The following is a 9,430-nucleotide window of genomic DNA, read 5'->3' as shown; positions in this document are numbered from 1 at the left end:
CCGCAAATTTGAGGTATTGTTTCAATGGGAAAAGAGGGAGATATGTTCGCTGCGTTTCATGATTCATAAGGGAAAATCCAAAATCCCATGACGAACCGTGAATACGCCCATGAAAATGCGAAGCACAGGGCCACGAATGTCGAAGTAGGTCAGAAAATAATAATTTGCGAATACTCCCGCGAGAAAATGTCGAGAATGTTGAATCTATTGTGGGGGGATGGTTTAGCGCAAGTACTACTGGTGAAATTGCCAAAATCAAGACCTCTGCTCACTTTCACTCCTTCATTCCTCTTTACTCCTGCCTCTGGAACAAACTCCCTCACTCTATTAAATCCCACTCCTCCCTCCAGGTCGTAAAAACAGCTGTTCACCACCATCTCTTATCTTCCCCCATCCAAAACCTTGATCTTTTCTACCCCCGTTAATTCACCCCAGATCCACTATTTTGAAATAGCAACTTCTTTCCTGGAAGTTATAGCAGTGTCCATGTGTTTTATATCTCTCCCGCCCCTCCCCCCCCCCCCCCATCCCCATGCCTTCTCCCCCCAAGCCCTCACCCTCCCACAGATCTCCCGATGTCCCTGTTCTCTGCTGTTGCACTTGTGTGCTTCCCTCTCTCTCCCCATCTTGTCTCCCGCTCCCTTTATTGTACGTTTTGTGTGTCCGTTTTTTTTTGTGATTGATGTTAGCTCTTACACGAGCCTCGATCTTATATACCAAAAAAAAAAAAAAAAGTACAACATCTTTGTGCCTGAGGCAAAATGGAAGATGCTTTTATAACTATTATGTGCACAGTGGGTGGGAAATGGGTTATGCTTAGCTGTAAATGGTTTTATACTTGATGCATGGAAGGTACTTTTAGAAGTGTCAGGTGCACGGCTGGTGGGAGATGTTTTTTTTCACCCACGAAAAAAATGTGACTACGTGCGGAACACAGGGCCGCAAATGTAGAAGCAAGTTTCACATTATAAACCGTGAATACGCGGAACACACAAATGTTGGGCCGCGAATGTCAGGGTCCGACTGTACTTGGCCAAAATATTACACCATTTTACATCATCCTGACCAATTAAATTTGCCGCTTGCTCCTTCAGCGTTGGGGAATATCAGGTTCAGACAAAATGTCGGCTCATAGGAAATATAGGTCGTGCTCGGAAACGCAACAAGTAAGAGTTTAAAAGACCCGTCCAATGTCGTTGTTTTTCTCAATACTGCATGGGATAAGGTTTTCTATGAACTCTTTGTTATTTGAAATGAGTTGGGAATATGTCCATGACATTTGTCCAACATAACAATACAATGGCGCAATGATCATAGCTGATTTGATACATGTTTACCTTTATTTTGTTCAGGTGATGAGTGCCTGATGAAGCTTCGAGCAGAAACGAACTGGTGCTTTGATGCACAGTAGTACGGGCAGTAATTCCATTGAGGCCAGAATAGTGTTGTCCTCTGTTGGACAACATTTATAATTGAAATGGAAGGAATTATCCTTTCCTGAATCATTTCAGCAAAATGTGAGCATTCTGATGATCCCCATGGGGCGAAACAGCTGGCCATGATGTCTTTACTCATCGTTTACACAGTATGTAGATTTTTGCTAATGGCACAGGAAGTACTCTTTGTGCGGTATGGAATTGTTATGCAAATACCATAGCTGCCCCTCACATGACCGATACCATGTTCTTTATAGGCTGTAAATAGCTGCCTAGTGAATTATAATGCGTTCAAATTGTAGTTCCGATTCAGTGTAGGGCTTACCATAACATCCAATGAAAACCTCACTAGTTTCTCATTCTGTAAAGGTACTATGAGATTTGGGAGCCATTTGTTCTTCCGCAAGGTGACTTGGAAAGGGAAATAAGTATCTGTTTAGATTCATGCTGAACGTTACTCTGCACTGCTAATGAATTATGAGATCCGTACAAAGATGAATATACACATTTCTATTTTACGACATTATTTTGGTGCGTTTTCCTTTTTTTTACCAGTTTGCACATTTTGTGAATGTTATTTTTAATAAAATAACCTTTCTTTGCCTCCTGGCGTCTCTAATGATTCCCGTTGGGGCTGCAGCGTTGCTTTGAGATGTGACTAATTGGGACAGCTGGCGTGTTTCGGAATAAACGAGAGAGAGAGAGAGAGAGAGAGAGAGAGAGGGGGGGGGGGAGCGGGGAAGAGCGGGGGATTGGGAAGGGGAGATAGACATCTGAAGATTTCCTTCAGCTTATTGAGTGGCTGATTCAATGACCATCCGGATCATCGGCTGGGAACTGTCTATCGTAAAGGTTTCGACCCTTCAAACCCCAAATCTCTTCGAACAACGGGTCCACAACATCAGTTTGTGCGAGGATCATCTGCAGGAAAAAGAGGGGGTAGAGGGAAAAGGAAGAGAGAGAAAGGAAGAGTAGTTGGAAGGTTGAATATTGTACATTAAGTTCGGAATCAATCTTTTACACGAATAACGCACAGAAATTATCATAACTCAATATTTTGCAAGTCGTGTTATTCTTCATGGAATGATTGGTTCCATTCATCAAACTTTTAAATAATTAGGCCATTTATGAAGCAGACAGCCAAGGGTTGTCTCAGCATTGTATTGTGTCTGTGGACTGATATATGGACTGAATCCTACAATCCCTCTTTCGTCATATAATCCTTCAACCACTTTTGCCATATTACACCACAAAGCCTCGCAAATAACGTCGGCGACATTTGACTGGGATATGAAACCTTTGGTAACCACAAGCATGCCAGCAATGCTCTTGTTGTCGTCAATTGCTAACAAAAAAAATCCAGGAAGTTTTAAGACTTATCCAAAGTGCACTCTTATGGCCAGAGTTCAGTCTCCGGTGGTGAACTAGCTATTTTACGTAACACGAAGACCCGAATGCCAATGAATTTTGATGCAACTGACAGAGTGCGTGCCATCGTGCCGGAAAAATTGCAGGAATTGTCTTGGAGAAACTTTTTTGCAGTTGTCAGGGAATATGATCGACACCACTGCTCCAATTGTGGGAACCACAGCCTCACTGGCTGGCACTTGGATTTTGGAGCAAAAACTAGAGCTGCGTGGCAATGGCAAAACTTTTATCAAGTAATCATCCCTTCTTTCATTTTAATTGTGCAGAAATGTTCTTTCACACTCACAGGGCTACTAGATACTACTTTATGCCTTTAATTATGAAAAGTAATGGAATATGCTGGAGTGTCCGTTGTGAAAAATTGGCTCACGTGGCAGTAACATAAGCAGGCCTGCTTGACTTGGCAATTTGGTTCAGTACTTTCCTCCTTCTGGTACTGATTTTCCTCGTGCATCCCATTATGGAAGGAGCAGATGTTTTCCACATCCAGTAAGAAATCCCACTGCAGAGCATTCGTCCATTCTTTTGTTGGCATTCTGCACAGGCCGTGCCATCAGATTGTCTGAACGATGGCGATTGGCTGAGCCAAAAGACACAATGGCTGGTTTCACTCTCGAGACAAGCCAGTCGTTTATGGACAACAAGATACCCCTTAGACTTTCCTGCGGGATCTTTCTTTTCCTTTTCCTTTCAGCTGATTTGGTACCTGATAATCAGGCCTCATTCAAAGTTCAAAGGCAGGCAGCGCTCCCCCCCCCCCCCCCTCTCTCTCTCTCTCTCTCTCTCTCTCTCTCTCTCTCTCTCTCTCTCTCACTCTCTCTCACACACACACATACACACACACACACAAACACTCTCTCTCTCTACCTCTCTCTCTCTCTCTCTTGCTCTCTGCCTCACTCTTTCTCTCTCCCCCTATCTCCTGCTCTCTCTCCCTCTCTGTCTCTCTCTCTGTCTGTCTGTCTCTCTCTCTCTCTCCCTCTCTCTCTCTCTCTCTCTCTCTGCCTCTCTCCCTCACTCTCTCACTCTCCCCCTCTCTCTCCGCCACCCTCTCTCTCTCTCTTTCGCTATGACTCTCTCGCTCTCCCCCTCTCTCTCCGCCACCCTCTCTCTAGCTCTCTCTCTCTCTCTCTCTCTCTCTGTCTCTCTCTTTCTCTCTCTCTCCCTCTCTCTCTTGACATTGCTCATCAATTGTGACTGTGAATTATATAATCTGATATCACTGCTAATTAGCAAATCACAATTGCCTGACATAGTAGAGCACACCAACTGAAGCAAATTATGGAATATACATAAAACACAAGATCATTAATGGGTCAGCTCATCTGTCCTATGACATTTTGATGACTTTTCTTTTCGGTGAATATGATTGGAGCATCGTCTCATTTTTGCCCTGAAAATGCATTTTTATTTACATATTGAGATACATGTATCCAGAAATGGTACAGCCCTTTTCCAAAACCTACCTGAATATATAATATACTCGTATAATTTTAACGAACTGTATCAAGCAGTTTTGAGTTGGAGCATGTCGAGCTGACTGTGAGCCATGCCCTACCCTACCCAAACGGGCAAACCACAACCTTGAAGTCCTCATTGAATAATCTTGGTTCTGAAAGGTGACAAAGAAGCCTTGTCCTTGCAAACTCAAACAATCCAAACTCTCTGCTAACCCCTGCGCTCCTTTGTCACTCTTCTTTGACCGTGTATGAAATCACATCTTTGTGTCTGCCTGATCTCGCTACTCACTGCATTCCTTATAGGTGATGGTGGTGCCCTGTCATCCCATGTCATTTTCCATACTGATAACCAATTTTCCATAATGATAACCAATTTTCCATAATGATAACCAATTTTCCATAATGATAACCAATTTTCCATAATGATAACCAATTTTCCATACTAACCCTAACCCTAACATTCATTCCTCTTGATATTTTTTGTTAGTACACACATCTGTTGTCCACGTGCTCCCCACCATCCCATTCCAATTAGGTTTACCTTCTATCCTCTTCATCAACATCTTATTGATGAGTAGGACTGACAGAATAGCCTAGAGGTAAGCACACTCACCTCTAAGCAGTCCGACCTGGGTTTGAATCCGAACCCACCGATGTTTACAACTGATTACATCTGTTTTAATAAACACACCAACATGGCTGGCAGGTTCGCCTAAAGGTGTGCGCACTTGCCTCTGAGCTGTCTAGGATGGGATATAATCTCAGCAATCAGCTATGAACTGTCACCCTGGTGCAGTACGAGGTCTAAATGTCTGTGCCGTTCATCAGAAGGATATTAAGCCAGCAGACTCATCTGGTATTTGGTGGACGTTAAATATCCAACAGTCGCTTTCGTGAAGAGTAGGTGAATTATCACTAAATTAAAAATTCCTGCACTTCAAGTGCAGTATCCTGAGTCGGAGTGGTGACCCATGATCCAGAGTTGGTTCTGTGAATTATTCATATGTGTAGGTCATTTTATGCATTAAAGGCAAAAGTTCTAGTTTTGGCCAAAATGTTTTCTGTTTCTTAAACCACTTTCCTAATTCGCCTTCATTATTCTATAATTGCTTTTGAAAGGAGATTAGTCCTTTGTACAAATTTCATCAGAATCGTTAAACCCTGTTGCTGATATTGCTTAAAGTCATTAATACTTTCTAAAGTTTGCTTGAGCAATGTATTATCTCTGAAATATATATTTTTTAATTAGCTTTTGCCATGTTATTACTGAAATGAAGGTCGTAAGAGAAAAGTTGGTCATAAAACCAGGTAAGCATAAGTATCACCATTAAAATTTAAAGATCAGTCCACCTGTGATGAAACTATGACTTATTCTAGAACAACACTCAGTAGAGCGCGTACCTCCACCAGGCTGAACAATTTTGATTTTGTATCCCATTGACATTGATAGACTGGATCTGGATTCGGACCTGAACCAAAATCAAATCGGCTTGTTCTTGTCACCTACCCAACTCATCCACCAAGTTTTGTCATAATCCGTCCACAACTTTTTGAGATATTATGCTATATATAGTATTTGGTCCCATCTCTCAATGGTGAAGATTCACTTAAGAAATTAAAAAACTGTCATAACTGGATCCGGATTAAGATCTTCACTAAAATCGAATCGATTAGTCCTTGTCACACACCCAACTCATCCACCAAGTTTCGGCCAAATCCCCCTGCAACTTTTTGATATATCATGCTTAATATATATCGAGTTTGGCCCGATCTCTCAATGGTGAAGAATCACTTTAAAATTAAATAATTATTGTATTTGAATCCATAACTAGATCTTCACTAAAATCGAATCGATTAGTCCTTGTCACACACTCAACTTGTCCACCAAGTTTCGTCCAAATCCCCCTGCAATTTTTTGAAATATCATGCTTATATATTGAGTTTGGCCCGATCTCTCAATGGTGAAGAATCACTTTAAAATTAAATAATTATTGTATTTGAATCCATAACTAGATCTTCACTAAAATCGAATCGATTAGTCCTTGTCACACACCCAACTCATCCACCAAGTTTCGTCCAAATCCCCCTGCAACTTTTTGAAATATCATGCTTATATATCGAGTTTGGCCCGATCTCTCAATGGTGAAGAATCACTTTAAAATTAAATAATTATTGTATTTGAATCCATAACCAGATCTTCACTAAAATTGAATCGATTAGTCCTTGTCACACACCCAACTCATCCACCAAGTTTCGTCCAAATCCCCCTGCAACTTTTTGAAATATCATGCTTATATATCGAGTTTGGCCCGATCTCTCAATGGTGAACAATCACTTTGAAAAAATTTAAACTCGTATCCGCATCCGGATTCGGATATTCACCAAAAGTCGAATCGATTTGTCTTTGTTACGCACCCAACATGTCCCCCAAGTTTCGTCCGAGTCCGTCCACAACTTTTTGATATATCCTGTTGACAGACAAACAAACAGACAGGGGTGAAAACATAACCTCCATCTACCTTCGGTAGCGCAGGTAATCCGCACAAATAGTCACACTCACCTCTAATCTGTCTAGCGTGGGTTCAGATCTCGGCCCAGCTATAAACTGTCATCCTGGTGTCGCGCAGGCAGAACGAGGCATCAATGTGTGTGCCGCCCCTCGGATGGACGTTAAACTGGGTGTCCCGTCTGACAGCATTATTAGTGCAGGCATTTTACGCAAAAAAAATGGTCAACCTCACACTAATTGCAGCAGAAGCAAACTGATTGCAAATTGATTGCAGCAGAAGCAGAAGCAGAAGCAAACAGAAGCAAATTGCAGCAGAAGCAGAAGCAGAAGCAAACTGATTTGTGTATCCTCAATATGTCCTGAATGAGGAAAAAAAAGTGTTAAGGAATTGCAAGGGTGGAAAGTTTTGAAAAATGCATAAATATGATCCTACCCAAAAACCGATTTTTAGCCCTTTCTGCTGGATTTGACTATGCTGTATTTTTTTCCTTGAAGCAAAAAAACATCTATATAATAATAGCGTCCGCTGATTGGACAGTCGAAGGCGACAGCAAGCCGTCCGCTGATTGGACAGTCGAAGGCGACAGCAAGCCGTCCGCTGATTGGACATTCGAAGGCGACAGCAAGCCGTCCACTGAGTGGACAATCCTGAGCATGCATTTGTGCCGGTGTCATCGATCGCGGTGTACGCTATACTAACCTCATCAGGTGGGTTTTCCATAATTTCCTCCAGCTATAATAGTTAGCTAGCTATTTATTACATTATGTTACATTGTACATATTCTGCTAAGTAGTTTAAACACGCCGCGCACGCCACAACTACAGTGCTCTTTTCTGAGTTATGAACCCTCTAACATCCTCTGCACATCCCTGACTAGGATCCAGTTCCAAACATGCACGTTTTCAACCGTGCGTGCATATTTTTCAACGTGCATATTTTTTTTCCACTTCCAGGAAATGGAGGCATATGAACAGTGTGTCATTTGCAAGCAGTCTGTGGACGGAGGAGGGTCGTCAGTATCAACACTTGGAGAGAAGGGAAGTTCATCTATCAACCAGGCCAGTAAAAAAAGGGGGAGACAATATTCATGCTGTACCTGGTGATAAGATACACAAAGACTGTCGCTGGACATACATTAATCCACAACAGATAGCCAAGGACACCAGGCAACAAGAGTCAGAAACAAGTACAAGCAGTGAGAGTCCTACACTAAGATCGACTACAGGGAGGTTCTCTTACAGTACTGATTGCCTGTTTTGTGGCACACCAGCTCAGTTTGGAAAAAAGAGAAAGAAGCCAAGTGAAGTCAATGTTTTCCAAGTCAGGACAATTGAATTCAAGGACACGCTTTTGGCAACATGTCGTGCACGAGGTGATGACTGGTCAGAGACTGTGAAGGCACGGATTCTGCATGTGCATGACCTACATGCAGCAGATGCAGTCTACCACCAGACTTGCAGTGTGAATTTTCGCACATACAAGCAGATACCAGTAGCGTATCAGACAAACACAGAAGACTCCAAGAGGAGGAAGGCTGGTCGGCCTGTCGTTGATGAGAGGACAGCAGCATTCTTGGAGGTTGTGAAGTATATAGAAGAAAATGATGACGAGCAGATCACCATAAATGATCTAATTGACCTCATGCAGCAGAAGCTTGCACACAGTGAACATGAACCATACGGTTACACCCATATGAAGAGGAGTCTGCAAAAACACTTCGGTGAGAAGATAATATACACCGAGATCAATGGGAAACCAAACGTGGTTACCATCAGGACAACAGCCAGGGTGGTGCTGCAAGACTACTATGAGACACAGCAGAAACAAACAAACACAGAAGATCAAGAGAAGATCAAGCTTGTGCAGGCAGCTGCAAAGCTCATCAAACAAGATATCAAAGACATCGGGTTATCCTATGAGTCTTACCCAGCTCTTGATGACATAGAATCGCAAGAGGCTGGCGTCAGATTTCTTCCAGATACTCCGCGTGCTCCTGGAAGAACTATTTGCCGGGACCAAAACTCAAGCCAAAGTGGCGGCAATTGGACAAGCAATGATGCAGGCAACTAGACCAAGAGTCATGTTAGCACCACTTCAGTTTGGGGTGGGCGTGCAACTATATCACCACTTTGCATCGCGGTTCCTCATTGATACTCTTCATCACCTTGGGTTTTGTTGCGCATACCAGGAGGTGCACCAGTTTGAACGAAATGCAGCCAAATTCCATGGAACAAACATTCCTGACCTATCGACAGAGTTTGTCCAATATGTAGCTGACAATGTCGACCATAACATCCGCACGCTTGATGGCCTTGGTACAATCCATGGTATAGGAATGATTGCAGCCATAACCCCTGGAATTAGATCAAGGCAGCCAATCCCCAGGATCAAGGCTACTTCCTTGGATGTGGCAATGGTTGGAAGGGTACAAGTACGGTACCACAAAGACGAAAGGCACAATTTGACGGCACTGACCTACCAGAAGCTTGTCAACCTTCAGGTCCAGAACAGCTGTGAAAATCTTGATGTCCTGTGGAAAGCATCCGTCCTCTTTGGGTCTCCCAGACCTGCATGGTCAAGTATGATGCAGTTCGTG

At 42.8% G+C, this 9,430-nt stretch overlaps 1 long non-coding RNA gene across 1 annotated transcript in view; it reads right to left on the bottom strand.

Moving 5' to 3' along the window:
* Window positions 1-1,317: 1,317 nt before the first annotated feature.
* The window catches only part of LOC137426248 (uncharacterized), a 44,177-nt gene continuing 36,064 nt past the window's right edge, over window positions 1,318-9,430 (bottom strand). The window contains exon 4 of the long non-coding RNA XR_010984232.2: window positions 1,318-2,357. This is a non-coding gene — a long non-coding RNA (uncharacterized LOC137426248). The remainder of the gene's footprint in view (window positions 2,358-9,430) is intronic.

Source organism: Myxine glutinosa, chromosome 4 (assembly GCF_964187855.1).
Source record: "Myxine glutinosa chromosome 4, kmMyxGlut1.1, whole genome shotgun sequence".
In the NCBI taxonomy this organism is placed as follows: domain Eukaryota; kingdom Metazoa; phylum Chordata; class Myxini; order Myxiniformes; family Myxinidae; genus Myxine; species Myxine glutinosa.
Note: the sequence above shows the minus strand (reverse complement) of the source record. Positions and strands in the feature narration are given on the sequence as shown.